Here is a 17,820-nt window from a genome sequence, read left to right as displayed (position 1 = left end):
TTTTCCTTTGGAAAGGATGTAATTATGAATGAAATAAAGGATCGCAATCTTTACAGCATCTTCATCTGCGTTATCACCAACACCCCAATCCTTATCTTCAAACAACTTATTTAAAGTCATCTTTAAAACACTGTTAACAGAACCACCGATATATTCTTCCAAAAGTCTATTGTGACCCTCGTCAGCAACAATTTCCTCACCATAACACTTCAAACCGGTAATTAATGCAAAATCAAAAAGACTGAATGTCAATTCCGTCCCATTGATATCAACAACAATCGCATTGCTATTATTACGCTTCAACTCCCTAACCATAAAACACCTAAACAACTGACCCTAAACCTCGGTGTCAACTTGCATCTGCATATATTTCCCAAAAATAGTTTTGGAAAAAAGTTGGAATTGTCTATCGGTAAGTTTATCCTGCAACTCATCTTTAATGGTATGGTTCATTTATGAATCATAACATATCGATTGAGTGGGGGGACGTTTAACCAGGAATTTGGAGGCCTGAAAATTTGAATATAATGGCAACACATGAGAATCAAAATATATATCAAATACATATGTGTACTAAAATGCAGCAAACACAACAAAATAAAAAAACATCAACTCAGGTATACAACACATTTGAATCTAACTTTCTAATTTGTTCAAATACACATCTAGCTGACACATACACATGCCTATTTTGACAAAATACATAAATCTATGATTAATTCAAAAAAATACACAAATGTGTGAAATTACAAATACATGATCATAGTTCATAATTTGATAACAAATACGGTTATTAAAATGTTTAGCTGACAAAGGTGTACAAATACACATTTAGCTCACACATACACATACCTATTTTGAAAAAAATACATAAATCTATGATTAATTCAAAAAATACACAAATGTGTGAAATCACAAATACATGATACAGAGTTCATAATTTGATAACAAAATACGATTATTAAAATGTTTGTCAAATACATAACTCATTCAAATTTTAATATTGAACATGAACAACAAATACATGTGAATACTACCCATCTATTAATCAACTGTTCAAATCAATAAATAAATTCATATATACTTATAGATAAGGTCAAATACATAAATCATAAATATAACCGAGCAACATCTAAAATACAATTTTATTCAATATATGTATATGTATGTATATATATATGTATATGTATGTATATATATATATATATATATATATATATATATATATATATATAATCAAAAAATACCGAAATTTGCATTATAACTTTTTCCTAATTTTCGTTAATTGTTGTTCTCCAAAGATTTGTCTCAACAAAAATTTTTCCCTTGCTACCGAATGCGGATATCGAAAATCAAAGAACGTGAAAAATGAGGTAGGAGATTTTTCTCAAAAACTGACATAAATAAATTGTGGAAGTATTAATCAATTTTGTTCTCCAAATTTACAATTGAAGGATTTTTAAATTTGCTAGGATCATGAATTTTCTTGGATCTCCTTTTTATATATAATATAATATATATATATATATATATATATATATATATATATATATATATATATATATATATATATATAAAATCAAAAAAATTTCTCACTGTTAATTGTTGCATCAACATCATGTTGTTCCTCTTTGTGGAAGTAGAAATACCCAAATCAAAAGAAGGGGAATCTAAATTTTGAACAATTTCTCAGCGGGTTGCATCAACATCATGTTCTCGTAACCCTACTAGATATGCTTGCATCCACCATTAATTGATGTTTTTGACTACTCAAATTGGACAAACTTGAGAATTGAAAGTTGGAAAGCTTGAAAATAGTCAAAAATATTGAATTACTGTGAACAAAATACACAAAATATAAAGAAAACTTACACAAATACACCACCACCCACAAATCTCGGCACAATAATTCATGGTTGAATCGTGCTTGAAAGTAATGGAAAGATTCTGATGAGGAAAAAAGGGCAAAAATTTATGAAAAAGGAGAGAGAATTGTAATGTATATTACGTGAGTTTCAAAATGGGGATTTGGGATAGTAGGGGGCGTGTTTTACGGTGTATTTGTGCACTGGTAAATGCAAGTTATTGTGGTATCTATAATAGGTAAATTAGAAAAGTATTTAGCTATTATTATTAATTGAATTAAAGGATAGTTATTAACATTAAATAGGTACTAAAAGTAGCTATAACAAGCAAATTTTCCTTAATAGAACTATAGAAGCGGCAACCATGTCATAAAACATGAGGACACCTTAGTTAGTAACCAGAGAGTTAACAAGGGCTTGCACACCATTGTCTTCATAACAAAAGAGATAAGAGATATCACAACCCTAATAATGTGAAGATAGCTACAAAAGAGATACCACAACTGAAAAGTCGCATAGCCTATAGGAAGTCAGATTCAGGGTAAAAATTTCATTAAGACACCAAGCTCAATGACATATGGATGTGGACACTAATTTGATTCACATAGTTGTGTAACTCCTTTTTGTACGTGTGAAGAGGACTTTTATTTTCTTGACAATGCTCTATTCATTTTACTTAGCTTTGTCTATTACTGAATAAAAATTTCAAAAACGGCTCTTTCATGTATCGAGATTCTTAGTCCTCAATTTTAACCGTCTATTCCTTAATGTTTTCCTTCTCCCCCTTTATTAATTATTTCTCTGTTTTTTGTTTAGGAAAAATATGACGCCTTCTCAAGCCTTTAATTTTTTTAGTCCTTGGTAGCAAATAATAATAATGATCAACAACTTGTTCAAAAATATAAGAATTTTACCCAAAAAAATCATATTTCACATATTGTTCAATAAGATGGAGATATCTTTTTCAGTTTTTTTTCTCGTCAAACTATGCTTGCTTCATTATGAAATATTTTTTTCCAATAATGAGCAATATAATCTGTAATGCAAGAATCATGTAACGTCCCATCACAATCATCGCTAAGAAATTTGAAGCCCAAGTCCTGCTTTTTCATTTCCATGAATACACTAAAAATTGTGTTTTCTTTATTTGGAGTTACCATGCTAACTATTTAAATCAGAGGGAAAAAAAAAAAAAAAGGAACAACATCAGGGGATTATAAGAAATGAAAGCTTATTAATTAAATGTGCTCGGCATATCTAGAAATTTTATTCTCTTCCTCCAAATGATATGTTTATTCATTGGCAAAACTCTTATGTAGGAGATTCTAACTAAAGGTTGTATTCCGTGCTCTATAAGTAAAAATTTAATTTACTACGTTATCAATCGAAATAACAGAAAATTAGTGGACAAAGTCAGAGGCGAATCTAGGATTTTTAGAACATGGGTTGACCACTAAAAAGAAAAAATGTAATTAAATTGGAATTGTTCCCTAGTCCTCATAAATAATTTAACCTTCAACCAAGTGCAACATTTAACGTTCTTGTAGCATGGGTTTCAGCAGATAATATTATACCAATTTTAGAAAATATATACATAAAATACCTAATTTCACAAAGAGACCATGAGTTCACATGCCCCAAATTTTCTACCTAAATTCACCCCTGGACAAAGTTACTTGAAGAAGGCCAAGTTGCAAGGTATTAAATTATTGGATTGATGTTGTACTATAGGGCAGACTTTATGTGATATTATGCAAATGAATGAATCATAGAAAACTATTTAAACTTTTTGTTGCATCAAGAGTTTTTGGTGGATGCTTCGAAAAGGAACAAGTATTACATGATCAATGACATGACTAGAGTTCACGGAAACAAAATAAATAAATATTCTATGAACGTCATTGCAGAAGAGTAATAATAAAGATTAAAGATTTTAGAACAAAAGAATCTCTTTATTTATGAAAGGAATATGTAGAAGAAGTTAAAAATATGAATAGGATCATAAAGTTAGGACGAAAAATACTACGCAGATCATTTTTTTATCGAGTAACTACGGCTACAACTGCGTGCCTCTGCTTATTGCAGGATGTGTTAGACAATAGATTGAGGGGACATTTAAGCTTGTGAATAGGAAAAAAAAAAAGAAAAAAAAAAAAACAGATTTTATTTAGTCTTTTATTGGACCATTTAATGTAGAGAAATTGCACGAGCACAACCATGGCTCTTCCTCATAATTCTGGCCTAATCTGCTATGTGTTTGGACTTTGGTGATAGAATAAGGGGACACTTAAGCTAATTGTTTATAGGCAAACAAAAATCAGATTTTATTCAGTCCTTTGTTGGAGGCTTTAATGGTCGTTAGTACTTCGTCAAGTAGTATTATGGGCTCTTCAAATACACCAACTCTTTATGGAAATTTGACGGGAGGTCTTAAGAATCTAGGCAGAATTTTAGATGTTGACTTGAAAATAATGTATCAGAAATTGCGAGAACACAACTATGGTATTGACGATGTACACATTATAATTACCGGCCATTCTATAGAAATTACATTCGGAAATTACGACAGTAATATAACATGAGAAAAACAAAGGCAACAGAGAAGCATAACAAAGTAAGGGCATAAAAGTTCAAAGTCAATTTTATAATAGTGAACTTATAACTCCACTTCGATAGAGATAGATATGGCCAATCGGAAAGTAGATGTAGGGGTAGCAGAAATGCCAAATATTTGGCCACTAATTACAACTGTGAAAAACTATGAGAAGAAGATGACAGTTGATGAAGGAGACATAAGAGGCCAAACTTGTTGTGCTAACAGAAGATCAAAAGAGTGAGAGGAAAGTGTGCCATACAGATTCGGATATCGGGGATGATTGTTAGAGGCCATCTTCAACAGGCGTCTACAGCAAGAGGACCGTTTAGAAGGCAAGGGACTCTTCAAACAGACGTCTGTTTCTGTAGCATGTATATGTAGTTTTTTTTTTTCTAAAAAAAGAAAAGAAAAAACAATAGCAAGGGTTTTAACTTTCGGTTAGGGAGTTCATGCTAAATATAGTGTGTGTGTGTGTGTGTGTGTATATATATATATATATATATATATATATATATATATATATATATATCTCTCCCCGGGAGCTCCCCTTTACTTTATTGTTTACCATCTCTCGAGCAACTCCTCTTGTTTACATGTAATTTTCTCATTTCGTGTACATGTAATATTATAGTGTTATTTACCTATAGTATCATTAAAATCAAATTTACAAAAAATAACGGTTGTTTAATGCCAAAACTACCAAAATAAGGTAAATACAAGTAAGATACAAATTTACCTTAACTGCAATCCCTCTAATAATGCAATATTTTAAGGGATGTGTTGTTAAAAATTTCCTTCTTTTGCAAATAATATCTTCCTTCTCATAAAAAACTTCACTGTGCAAGAACGTATTTCCATCAAACTTTGTAATAACTTGTATTTAATATACACAAAATATAGTAAAAATAGAAAACGCATCTATAAATACTCTGCTATAAAAACAATGAACATACAATTGGTAGAAAAAAATATCAGTAGAAGAAAATATAAATCATACAATTTCAGATACTCCAAAAACGAGATATAAAAACTTGTATCTGTAGCTACAACATAAAATGCAGTAAAAATACAAAATAAAAATATATATTGTGTTCTAATGCCAAAGAAATGAACCTATTATCTGCACATACAAAAAAAATATAGTAAAAATACAAAATCAAAGGTAAATATATTGTAATGTGAAAAACACTTACCATGTTATCAGTATATACAACAAAAATACATTTTGATGGAATTAACATACAATAAGAATGATGTAATTGAAATTAAAAAATTAAAAACCTTCTTGAAATGAAAAAAAATAAATCAAAATACAATGATAATAGAAACACACTCTTGTTATATACAGTAAAAATACAAAATCAAAGCTAGATATACAATACAAATACATTATAATTGAATTAACATACAATAAGAATGATATAACTAAATGAAAAAAAAATAACCTTTGTAAAAAACAAAAAGAATTAAAAGCCTTCGTGTGTATAACGTAATTAACAGGCATTTACACAAGGTAAATAAAATAAAATATATATGTAAATACATTTACCACATAATTAGGCTAAAAAGGGGAGAGATGGGAGAAAATTGAATTTTTGGTACAATTGGTAACTTATTGGTAATATTAGTAAATATTTAATATTTTAGGTAACAGTAGTAATATTGTTCTTTAAGTAGTGTGCCCATATAATTTTCTCAATAAATAATTCTCAGGATCATGCAATTATTTTAAACTTCCCTTGCCTGCTACTAATGCTCAAGTGTGTTCTTGAAAAAGTCAAACTTTTACCTCTTTTTTCCCTGGAATTTCTAAGTTTTCTGGATAGACTTTCCCTCCCTCCAATTCATTGCAGGGTCCAGAGCTTCTAATGCTTTAGGAACGAACTTCAGACTCAGGCGATAGAGACAAAATTGGTATTCAAGCTCCGAAAAATTTGGTTCAGCCATTATCCAGTTCAATTCTGCCGCCGCCACCTCCTGGGATGATGCTATTACACCCCGTATCTTACAACAAAGGTTAGACTCGTATCGTTAGAGTTTTAGCGAAAAATTTGAAGGTTTGAACGTTTTGCGAAAGTGGCCGAGGGGCCTACTTCGGGCAACCCTTGATTAGTGAGAATTTGGAAAGGTTCCTTAATGAAAGTTGTAGTACGTGGAAATACCTTTCCATCCATATACAGATTAGGCCAAACGGAGATCGGAGCAAAAAGTTATGGGCGTCACAAAAACGCTCAGAGCAGCAGGCCTTGCGCGTTGGCCACACGTCAATGTAACACTCCGTAAATTCAAAATAGGTGTGGATGCGTTAAATAAATATTAATGTGGCAGTTCAGACATGTGAAGTACTATCGGGATGAGTTTGGGTGAAAATAGTTGTTATGAAATCAAGACGAATAATGAGGTGCTTAAGATTCGCTAGAATCGGCTAAGTTTAAGGTAGGTCCATCTTCCAGCTTGATTTCATGAAAATTCATTGGAAATTTGAAAAACATAAAATTTAAAGTTGTAGCCCTTTGAAATACCTTTCCAATGGTAGGTCGCCCAGCCCAAACGGAGCTCTGTGCTAGGAATTATGGCCATTTTACCGAGACGCTGTCAATACCATCGAAAAACCTAAGATTTTGACTAAGTGTGAAATGAGCAGGGCGAGTGCCATAGCACTGGCTCAGCGAGTGCCATAGCGGGTGGTGAGCTCGCCGGGGTACTTCACCCCAGGCCTATAAATGCGACCCTTAGACGATTTTATGTCATTTTTTATATTCCAACTTCGTTCTAAAGCCCTAAGCAGCCATTTTCCCCTCTCCTCATCCTCCCACGTCAAGATAAGATTGCTCTAACGATTCCACAGTAATTCTAACATGAATTCATGATTAGTAACATGATTCTTCAACCAAAACATAGGATTTCCAAGGTAAATCCTTCTCAAGCAATTCAAAGCTAGGGTTTTGGTATTCTTCGTCAGAAAAGCAGTTTAGTTCGTTAGACTAGAGCGATTATAGGTGTGTAAGGCTAAATCTCTAAGTTTGGGAATGTTAATGATTCTCCCTACACCAGGTTCTCTTACGACTATCATAAATTTGCCTCAGAGTACAGTTATGCCCTAGTTTCATGAATAGTTGTAGAACTTCTATCTTCTATGGATATAGTTTCATAATTCGTTCATGGTTATCGTTTCGAATATCATGAACTCAGTATGTAATCAGTATAGACTCGTGTATTGACATCACATGAGTCTCAGTCAGTGTATAACCAGTTGATGCTTTACGTTCCATAATCAGTTCAGTAATTCCGGTATTCCAATGTTATGCTTATCAATATGTCTCTCAGTGTATTATCATGAATTGTGAATGTTGAACACCTGTATCTGTTCTAGGCCTAAGGCCACAGTTTATGCATACGTATTGCTTGGGTCTGAGGCCATATATTTGTGCACATGTATTGGGCCTGAGGCCACAGATGATATTGCCAGTTACACATGTGATTCTCCATTCAGAACAGGAAGTATTCATACCCTTACTTCTCATGTTTAGTTCAATTATCAGATATCAGTTTCAGTTTCAGTTTCAGTTTCAGCATTTATTACCTGTTTATTTATTGGGCTTCCTTTTTTCTGAGCACCTCACTTATAGTTCTTTCTTTCAATTGATTTACATACCGGTGCAACTCAAATGTGCCGATGTCCTTTTTTGCCCGGGGCTTGCATCTCACGATGCAGGTAACAGATTTACAGGTTGACGATTCAGAGCGCTAGGATTCTCGTACCAGCTATTGGGTGAGCCCCAGTTCTCTCGAGGCGTTATCATTACTTTACATTCTTTCAATATTTACAGACAGTCAATGTTTCCAGTACTTCATTAGAGACTTTATAAACTAGAGTAACAGTTAGACAGAGTCACCGACTTTTCATGTTAAGCAATGTTAGCTATAGATATGTTTCAGACTTGTAAAAATGTTTCTGCACTTTGATTTATATCATTCAAACTTTTAGTATATCAGCATGTGTTAGTTTATTTTCCGCATTCAGTGAGTTATGATATTACATGTTGATTCAACCAGCCAGTTGGTTCGCTCGGTCACATGCAGTCAGGCATCGGGTACTGTGTTACGTCCAGGCCCAGGTTCAAGGCGTGATAGATGCCTCAACCATCACCACCACCAAAGTTTTAATCATCATCACAGAAGGTGCATGACAACAATGTGGTTAATTAAGCACCATGTAAAATTGTTCCGGGTATCCGCCACCACTCAAGCCTTTTGATCTCAAGATTTCAATAAACTCTTGCTTGGCTTGTCTACTAGTGACCTACCTACCTTCACTACCCCCTTCCTTTTCTTGCATTTCTTGTTACTAAGTGGAAATGTGAAAATTTTCCAATTAACATCGCAGAGATCGTCAATAGTTCCATTACCTGGTGAAATTTTGTTGTTCTTCACATGGATAGGAACTACTTATTAGGTCTGAGATGAGCTTAAATGGGCAAGATGTTCAGTGAGGATGCATATAGCCGACCCCATTTTGCTTGATATTGAGGCATAGTAGTTGTTGTCGTCGTTATCCAACTGAACTTGTCTACTCCTATTTTCACCGTTGATGAATATCAGTATGTTTGTACATTTCAGATATTTTAGTCCAGCTAATGGAATACGAGGATGATGATAATGAGGAAGCAACTGACACCTTTGAAAAGCAGCTCAAGTGTCTTTAGCAGCTCCAACACCATTCTAGGCCGTTTGATAACGACCACTGCACATCTCTACAAATTTTGGTAATAGTTGAATGTGCACCGGAAGTTGAATAATACTAGTTTTTAACTGACCTGGAATTGGCTGGTGAATTTTTGTTCTACTGTGATATATTTAAAATGTACCCCTTCCCTTCCCTTCCCCTCTGCCCCCCTAAAAAAAGGGGGTGGGGAACCAAAAGGGGAAAGAGGAAAAGGAGAGAAGGTTCTGTACTATTATGCCAAGATGGTAATGCTCGAACGCAATTGATGTCCAATCTAAGAGGACTAGGTGTTCGTCGAGACACTCAAGCTTGTAATTCCATTATCCTTACCTCCAGGAAGTGGAAACCAGGAATTTATTTGTCGGTGCTTGTAGTTTCACTCTGAAATTTTGAAGGAATTTGTGTTGCTAAGACAAAGAAATGGCGATTTCACTTTTTTTTTTTTTTTTTTTTTTTTGAGTATCAATACGCAGCTATCTGAAACTCTCAGGTAATCAACAAGTTATGGGTGTTTATCAACGAAAAAGTTGGAAAAAAACCACTCGGTGATCCAAGATTGTGTTTAACTCTACTGGCTATAAAGTAATGAAAAACTTCCACTTATTAGTTATGGGATCTAATCAATTCAACATATATATTTTTCTTGTTCTAATTGCAAATTAAATACACACCAAAAAGCCTCAATCTTCGTTTAATCTATAAGGACAAGAAGGGCATCAAAAAACGCCTTTAGCTTATCTAATGCAATCCGTATAACATGATCATGTGAATTTGTGATTATCCACTTTGCAAACACCACTAAACATCTAAAGAAATGATAAAGTGGCAAAAGATTCAACACTGCACAATGCATAAAATCGATACTTGGAGAGCTCCATGAAATTGAACACCTTTCACAACAGAGAAACAAACATATTAAAAGAGTTTGACCTTCTTTTTTTTTTGATAACTATCAATTTATTTGCACAGCTCAAGGAAAACATGTCGTTTGGACATTAAGCCCCAAACTTGCACTTCAAAATTAGCAAAAACTAGCTACTGATTGCATATATTAAACAGGATAAAAGTTTAAGGGATTGGATATCGGTAGTAAGTCTCGGTTTCTTGCTTGACTGTGCACCTCTTGTATGACCTGGTTGATGATCTGTTCAGGTGATCTTCTATGATTGTTGAAAACTCGTCATTCTTTCATGCCATATATGATAAGCACAACCACCATTCTATACACCTCAGACTTTACACCTTTATTTGCTTTACGACCTGGTTGATGATCTGTTCATATATGATTGTTGAAAAATTCTTTCATGCCATATATGATAAGCACAACCACCATTCTATACACCTCAGACTTTACACCTTTACCCCTTGCATTGCTACTTGCCCATAATAGTTCTTGTTTCCATTCACCAGGTCCTCTTTGTATACCAAGCCATTGCAACAGCTTCTCCCACACTTGCCCAGAATAGGAACATGTAAAAAGAGTTAACCATTTAATCCTACACATACATAAAACTAGGTGAAGCACACAATCAGTAGCAACCCTGCTGGAAATAGAATATACTTTCTATGCCTCAAACACATGTACTTGTGCCAAAGTAAAGTTCTTGAATGGCATGGAAGGACATAATATTAGTCCCTGGAGTTAGCATAGTCATTTGGCTCATCATTTTCATCTCTGTAACTTCCTTCTGCACCTTGGTGTGAAATCATCCTTCAGATTCAGTCCCTCGGTCTGCACTAAGCTGCTCACCATTGTGCGAGGTCCCAGAGCTCCCACCAAATTCAGAGTTGTTGAACAGATCATTACCACTGGAAACACTAGCGTTGTAATTTCCACTATTCCCACCACCATATCCACCTCCAAAATTACCTTGTCCGACACTTCCACCAACTTTTCATCTTCTTTTTCTCTTCCCGGAATACATTTTAGTAACAGAAATCGCTGCACGTGATTCATTCTGTTGAAGCATGTAAAGTTTCTTCGTTTCGTCCAAAAAAGAGCCGTTTCTGCATAAAAGGAAAGGGAGAAAAAAAAATGCAACTTTAGGGGATGTCACAAAATTTATAGTAGAAGTTTCAGTCAGAAGGGATTATTTTGTTCATAGGTACAACAAAGGACAAATGGGGTTACAGTCCCTGAACTCATTTATCCTACCTTTGGTTCGTATCTGAAGTGGCGGAATTAGATGGACTAAACATAGCTGAGACTGGTGCGAAAAAGCAGAGTTCGCACTGGGCTACTTTTCCATAACCTTTTCTATGAGAGGGAAGAGGACTGTAATTTCTCAACCCATATTATTTTTATGTGATGGTTGATATTTGTATATCAAAACACATTGTACAATGGTCAAAAGATTATATAATAAGGACTTAATCACTAAATAAATGACGTTTTGCAGCAAACACAGAATAATAACTTACTTAAAGGGTCACTGCTCATCTGCCAGAAATTTCTTGGACTAACTAGCCCAGAACTTGATACCATAGTAAAATATGATGAAAACACTACAACCCCGACACCCAAAAATAATTTAGGATCGACAGTTCGCCCATTACCTATTGTAAATTAGTATATAGCATCCATAGAATTGTTTGGCTAGTACCATCAGTATTTATAGTTTTGGCACATGTCGAGAGAATTTCCCACTAGATCATAAGAACAAATAATTACCCCACTTTGAAGTTGGTAAAATACAAAGCCACCAAGCCAGTATAGCTATAGTTGGGCTCATCAGCAAGAAGTTGAGAGTTTCATTTTTGCAAGGGGCTGGGTGTATTAGCTGTAAGTTCAACTGATACCATCTTCAGGTACCTACCTTGTCATTTGAAAGGCACCTTCTACGACACCCCTTAAGGTTCCAACTAAGCAAGAACAAACAAGAAATTTCCAATTTTCATAGCATTTACAAGCACAGCTTGAGATATTAATTTAAAATCTTTTGTTAAAAGGATCCAGTGCAAAAATATTCTTAATACCCTCCAAATAATTGATTTGTAGTTCCCTTTCAATTATTTGTGGCAAGTTCACCATCTATCTATTTTAAAACGTAACAAAATTGCCCCAGTTGAAGAGAAAAAGTTATAGAAAGAGGAAAGGAGAAGGGGAGTGGCATTAGTGAACTGGCATAAAAGGAGATGGGAGGGAAGGAGGAGGAAGAGGTGGTGACGTGTATGAGAAAGAGCAAGAAGGGAGAGGAGAAGAAGGCTGGCAGGGGTAGTGGTAGCTGGTAAAGGAGATAAACAGGATGGGCAAGACGGAAAGTGAAGAAGGACAAGGATGAGGGGTAGCTCCTGCTGCTGGGGGGAGATTAATGGAAGGAGGAAGAGGAAGAGGATTTTGTGGAGAAGGGAGAGGTGGCAGTGGCAAAGGAGAAAGAATTTGTGGGTGGGTGGGTATCGGAAAATGATAAAGCGAAAGAAAGAGAAGAGAATAATAAATGGTGGGAACTTGCCACATAAGCACTTGAAGGCGGAACTCGTCGGAAATTAAATAGTGGGAGGACGACATGGCACTTCACCAGATCATACTTTACTCCGTGGTAAAATTTTCAGGAACCTATCTTACTCCTTGTAACAAGAGATGTGAATGAGAAGGTTTTTGCAAAAGACCTGCAGGTACGACAGTAAAATAACAAAAGCATCCCCAAACCATAGTCCATGATTCATTTTGCCACCACGATTTCTAGTATCCTACATGCTTTTCTTATCATTTGTTTTTCTGTCTTTTAAATTATCCCATACCATATCTCCAGGTCCTTGTGTTTATTGCCTAAGGGCATGCCCAAATAAACAATAGGAAGTTTTTCTATTCTTACACCCCAAGATATTGGCCAGCCCCGTCATCTGTACCACTTCCTTAATAGGAAATAAGCTGCTTTTCCTCCAGTTGACACTCAAACTAGCCTCAAAAGTAAATACTATCACCCTGATGTAGCTAATTTGTTCTGCTTTAGCCTCACAGAAGATCACAGTATCATCTGCATAAAGCAATTGACATATTTCTAAATTCCTACCTGCCTTGTTGTTGAGTTTGAAGCCTTTAAACCACCCATTATGAATAGCAATCCTCATCATGCTATTAAGTCCTTCCATGGCTATTACGAATAGAAAAGGTGAAAATGGACACCTTTTCAGAAGAAAAAACCCCCACAAGTTCTCCATTCACCAAAATAGAGAACCTGACATTTTTATACGAAAACTAATCCATTTCAGTCACCTATCTCCAAATCCCATCTTCCTGAGTACGTTTAAGAGAAAGTCCCAATTCATACGTTTAAGAGAAAGTCCCAATTCATGATCATAAGCCTTCTCTCAATGTCTAGCTTGCACATGATACCAGGATCTTCACCCCTAAATCTGGAATCCACAAATTCGCTCGCTATGAGAGCAGCATACATGATCTGTCTCACCTTTATGCATGTTATCTGATGTTTGTTTACCAACATGCTCACTACCTTTTCCATTCTCTCGGCTAAAACTTCGACAATGATTTTTATAAACTCCATTGATGAGGCTTATGGGCCTGAAGTCTTAATTCTGAGGCACCAACTTTTTAGGGATGAATGCTACATATATAGCATTCAAACTCTTTTCAAACACATTAAAATCATGAAAGTGTTGCACAGTCCTCATTATGTCCTTTATCACATTCTAGAAAGACTGACAGAAACACATTGGAAAACCATCGGGGCCTGGTGCCTTGTCACTTGCACAAACTTTGATACATTCAAGGACCTCTTCCTCTTCAAAATGTCTTTGTAACCATTATTGCTCCTCATTGTTTATGCTTGTGGTCCCTTTGGAGATTAAAATCGGGTCTCCGAGTCTTTGTTTCCCTTTATAAAGTCTAACAGAAATTCTGGATGGCCAGCTTTATGGGCTCAGGGTCAGAAATAGAGCCATCAACTTCTAGAGTGTCAACAGAGTTGAATCTCTTGTGAGTTGTTGCATCTCTATGGACCTATTTAGTGTTTTATCTCCATTTTTCAACCATTGTACTCTAGATCTCCGTCTCCATGCTATTTCCTCATTCTTAGATCCTCAAATTCCATAGCCAAGTGAGCTTTTGAAGAAGCTCATCAGTCAATGTTCTCTGCTCCAGGATGCTTTACAGACTAGAGATTTGAAACAGAATACCTTCTCTCCTTTTTTTTTTTTTTTTTGAGGTAAAGGTAACTTTATATTCACACAAAAACACATCATTCAAGAGTGATAAGGTGGGATTTTACAACCCACAGTGGGCAGATGTTATCTTCAAAAAATGAAACTTTACAGTTGCCCTCTGAAATAAACTAAAGTTTCTACTTCCCCACCATATCCTGTTTACACCAAAAGTAAAGTAGACTGAGACACTTCATCTTGATCTTCTGAATGCTGTTGCTAGTCATATCAAAATATCTTGCATTCCTTTCTTTCCATAAAGTCCACCAAATGCATGCTAGGATACTCTTCCATCAGTCTTCCTTAGACCCTCTTCTTTCAATTCCTTTCCCGCGGTTCAATAATCCAAAAGTGGTCTTGCGTATAACCCAACTCACCTCAAGGATACACAAGAACATGTTCCACAGATTTATAGTTGTTTTGCAATGCAGAAACAAATGACCATTGACCTTTGCTTTTTGATCACACATAAAACACCTTGAGCAAATCTCTGTACCTCTTCTTTGTAAAGCTTCATGAGTTAAAAAAAGCTCTTCTGACCACTAGCCCTGTAAAACACAATACTTTATGCGGGACTTTGACCTTCTAAATTACCTTCCAAGGACAAACTACTGTCAGTGACGGATTATTGTTCATATTCCAGTAGCAGGATTTCACAGTGAATTCTCCCTTGCTATGCAGCTTCCAAACTTGCATGTCAGATCTATTTGAGATTCCTCGGAAGGAGTTTAATATCTGGAGCATACTTGCAACTCTATCTACCTCCCAGTCATTTAAGGCACTTCTGAAAATCAGGTTCCATCCTTAATTGCTCCACATCTGAGAAACATTGGCATTTTTTTGAAGGCTTATGATGTATAAATCTGGGAAAAGAACTCTCAACTTGTTATCTCCTAACCATTGTTCATTCCAGAAATTTGTTTTCAAACCATTTCTCACTTTGATGTGCATGTTGTCATTGAGTAGAGGCCACAGTCTTCTGATTGTTTTCCACACACTACATTCAAAAGTTACATCAACTTCCTCAGTGGTCCAATGATTCAGGAGCCCATATTTTTGTGCAATGAACCTTTTTCACGAAGCCATATCTTCATTGCAAAATCTCCATAACCACTTCTGCAAGAGACAAGTGTTATAAAAACTAAGATTCTTTATGCCCAAACCTCCTTGATGTTTGTTAAGGGTCACCACATCTCACTTCACCAGATCATAAACTTTTTTCTCCTTGTTGTCATGCCAGAAGAAAATCCTTCCCAATTGATTAAACCTCTTTTCAATGCTCTTTGGTATAGAAAATAAACTCATCATATATGTGGGGAGCCCATCCATTACTGATTTTATAAGTATCAATACATCTCTCCAGTACTTCACTCCAAATTTCCAATTCCTTGTTCTTGGCACCCAAAGGCGTGCCAAGGTATTTTGTGGGAGGGAAGCTACTTGACAGCCTAAGTTCTTAGCTAACTCTTGCATATCACCAACTTGGTTAACTGGGTAAAGAATACTCTTATGCCAGTTAACATGTAACCTTAAGATGCCCTAAAAAATGGTAAGAATTGCTCTTAGATGTTTAATTTGTAACACCTCTGCTTCACAAAATACTAAAGAGTCATCTGCATACAATAGATGTGTCACTTCCATAGCATTGCCCCTATTTGTCTAAGCACAGAAGTCGTTCATCTATCCATTTGCATTTTCTTTCCAATCATATAGTTAAGCCCCTCGATGGCTAATATGAAGAAATGGGGACAAAGGATCCCCTTGTCTCAACCTCTATGAGATTGGAAGAATCCTTTAGTGTTTCCATTGATGATAGGAGAGAACTTGACACTAGATATGCAAAATTTATCCAGTTAAACTATTTGTTACCAAAACCCATGTCTCTAAGAATTTTCATAAGGTAATCCCAGTTTACATGGTCATAGGCCTTCTCAATATCAAGTTTACAAAGAATTTCTGGTGTATTTTGTTCACCCTAGAGTCCACCAGTTCATTGGCCAATAAAGCCGCATCTATGATCTGTCTACCCTTCAAGAAAGCCATCTGGTGGACATTTCTTGAACCTCTTAGTGATTAGCTTGGAAATGATTTTGTACACACCACCTATCAAACTTATTGGTCTGAAATATTTTAACTCCTCTGCACCATGCTTCTTGGGAATTGAAGCTATAAAAGTAACATTGAAAGATTTCTCAAAGAATTCATTTTGATGGAAGTTCTTAATGGTCTGTATCAATTTTTCTTTGAGAGTATTCCAACAAGCCTTAAAAAAGCTCATAGTGAAACCATTTGTGCTAGGTGCTTTGTCACCACCACAATGTTTAACAATGCGCAACACCTGTGTTTCTATAAAAGGTCTTTGTAACCAAACATTCTCTTCCTGAGAGATTTTTGGACAATCTACAAACTCAAAAGAGGGCCTCCAAGCTTCAGTTTCTGAATAAAGCTTTTTGTAGAACTCTATCATTGCCATCTTGATCTCTGTTGGTTCTTTAATCTCTTCCCCCCTACCACCAATCTATCAATAGTGTTGTATCTTCTATGGGTTGTTGCCATTCTCTGAAAAAATCTAGTGTTAGTATCTCCCTATTTGAGACATTCGACCCTAGATTTTTGCCTTCAACTGCTTTCCTCAATCTTAGCCAACTCCTCCGGTTCAACTAATATTGTTGCTTTTATCAACAATTCATCTTCAGGCAGTTAAATCAATCTCCCAAATCAATATTGTTGCTTTTATCAACTCTTTGGTCTTGGGCCAAATCAATCTCAGCCAACTTATTAAGAAGACTATTCTTCTTATTAGCTAGCTCCCAAAATTTTGTTTTGCTCTATTCTTTAGGCTTTTGTTTCAACATTTTTAGCTTCACACAAAATCTGTAGTCAGGACACCCTTCTACCAGAAAACCATTCCACCAGCTATAAATCAGATCATTGAAGCCTTCCACCTTTAGCCACTAGTTTTCAAACTTGAAATAGGATCTCTTCTGTTCCCTGTTCCCACATTCTAGCAAAATAGGGCTGTGATCAGATATTACTCTAGGCAATATCTTCTGTCTAATATTTTTGAAAATTTCCTCTTATTCCATGGAATAGAGAAACCTATCCAATCTAGTTGCACTGTAATGATTGGCTCCCCTGAACCATGTAAACCTCCCTCCATTCAAATGCGGATCATGTAACTCCATATTATCTATCCAACTGAAGAAATAAGTCATGACAATTGTGATTTTGTCGCATTCTCTTCTTTCCACCATGAACCTGACTATATTGAAGTCTCCACAGGTGACCTAAGGCCCTTCACAAAGTTCTCTAGCTGCTGCAATTTCTTCCTAGCATTCCAATTTCTCACGTCTGGTATGAGGGGCATAGACCCCAGTGAGATACCAAATGAAAGAATTTTGTAATGATTCAAACTTATAAGAAATGGAATATTGTCCTGTTTCCATAAGACTACTAGACTAGACCCTACTATC

General features: G+C 35.5%; 1 protein-coding gene and 1 long non-coding RNA gene across 3 annotated transcripts in view; both read right to left on the bottom strand.

Annotated features, from left to right (window-relative positions):
- Positions 1-17,820, bottom strand: part of LOC132038478 (TMV resistance protein N-like) — a 91,961-nt gene that overhangs the window by 39,341 nt on the left and 34,800 nt on the right. The gene's annotated exons all lie outside the window — the stretch shown is intronic.
- On the bottom strand, positions 10,658-13,450 carry LOC132038473 (uncharacterized). Its single transcript, XR_009410161.1, has 2 exons — positions 12,694-13,450; positions 10,658-12,662 (listed from the first exon to the last, which is right to left on the bottom strand). It is a non-coding gene; the product is annotated as an uncharacterized LOC132038473 (long non-coding RNA).

This window comes from Lycium ferocissimum, chromosome 2 (assembly GCF_029784015.1).
Source record: "Lycium ferocissimum isolate CSIRO_LF1 chromosome 2, AGI_CSIRO_Lferr_CH_V1, whole genome shotgun sequence".
Taxonomy (NCBI): Eukaryota; Viridiplantae; Streptophyta; class Magnoliopsida; order Solanales; family Solanaceae; genus Lycium; species Lycium ferocissimum.
The sequence above is the reverse complement of the archived record's forward strand: the minus strand, read 5'-3'. Positions and strand labels throughout refer to the sequence as shown.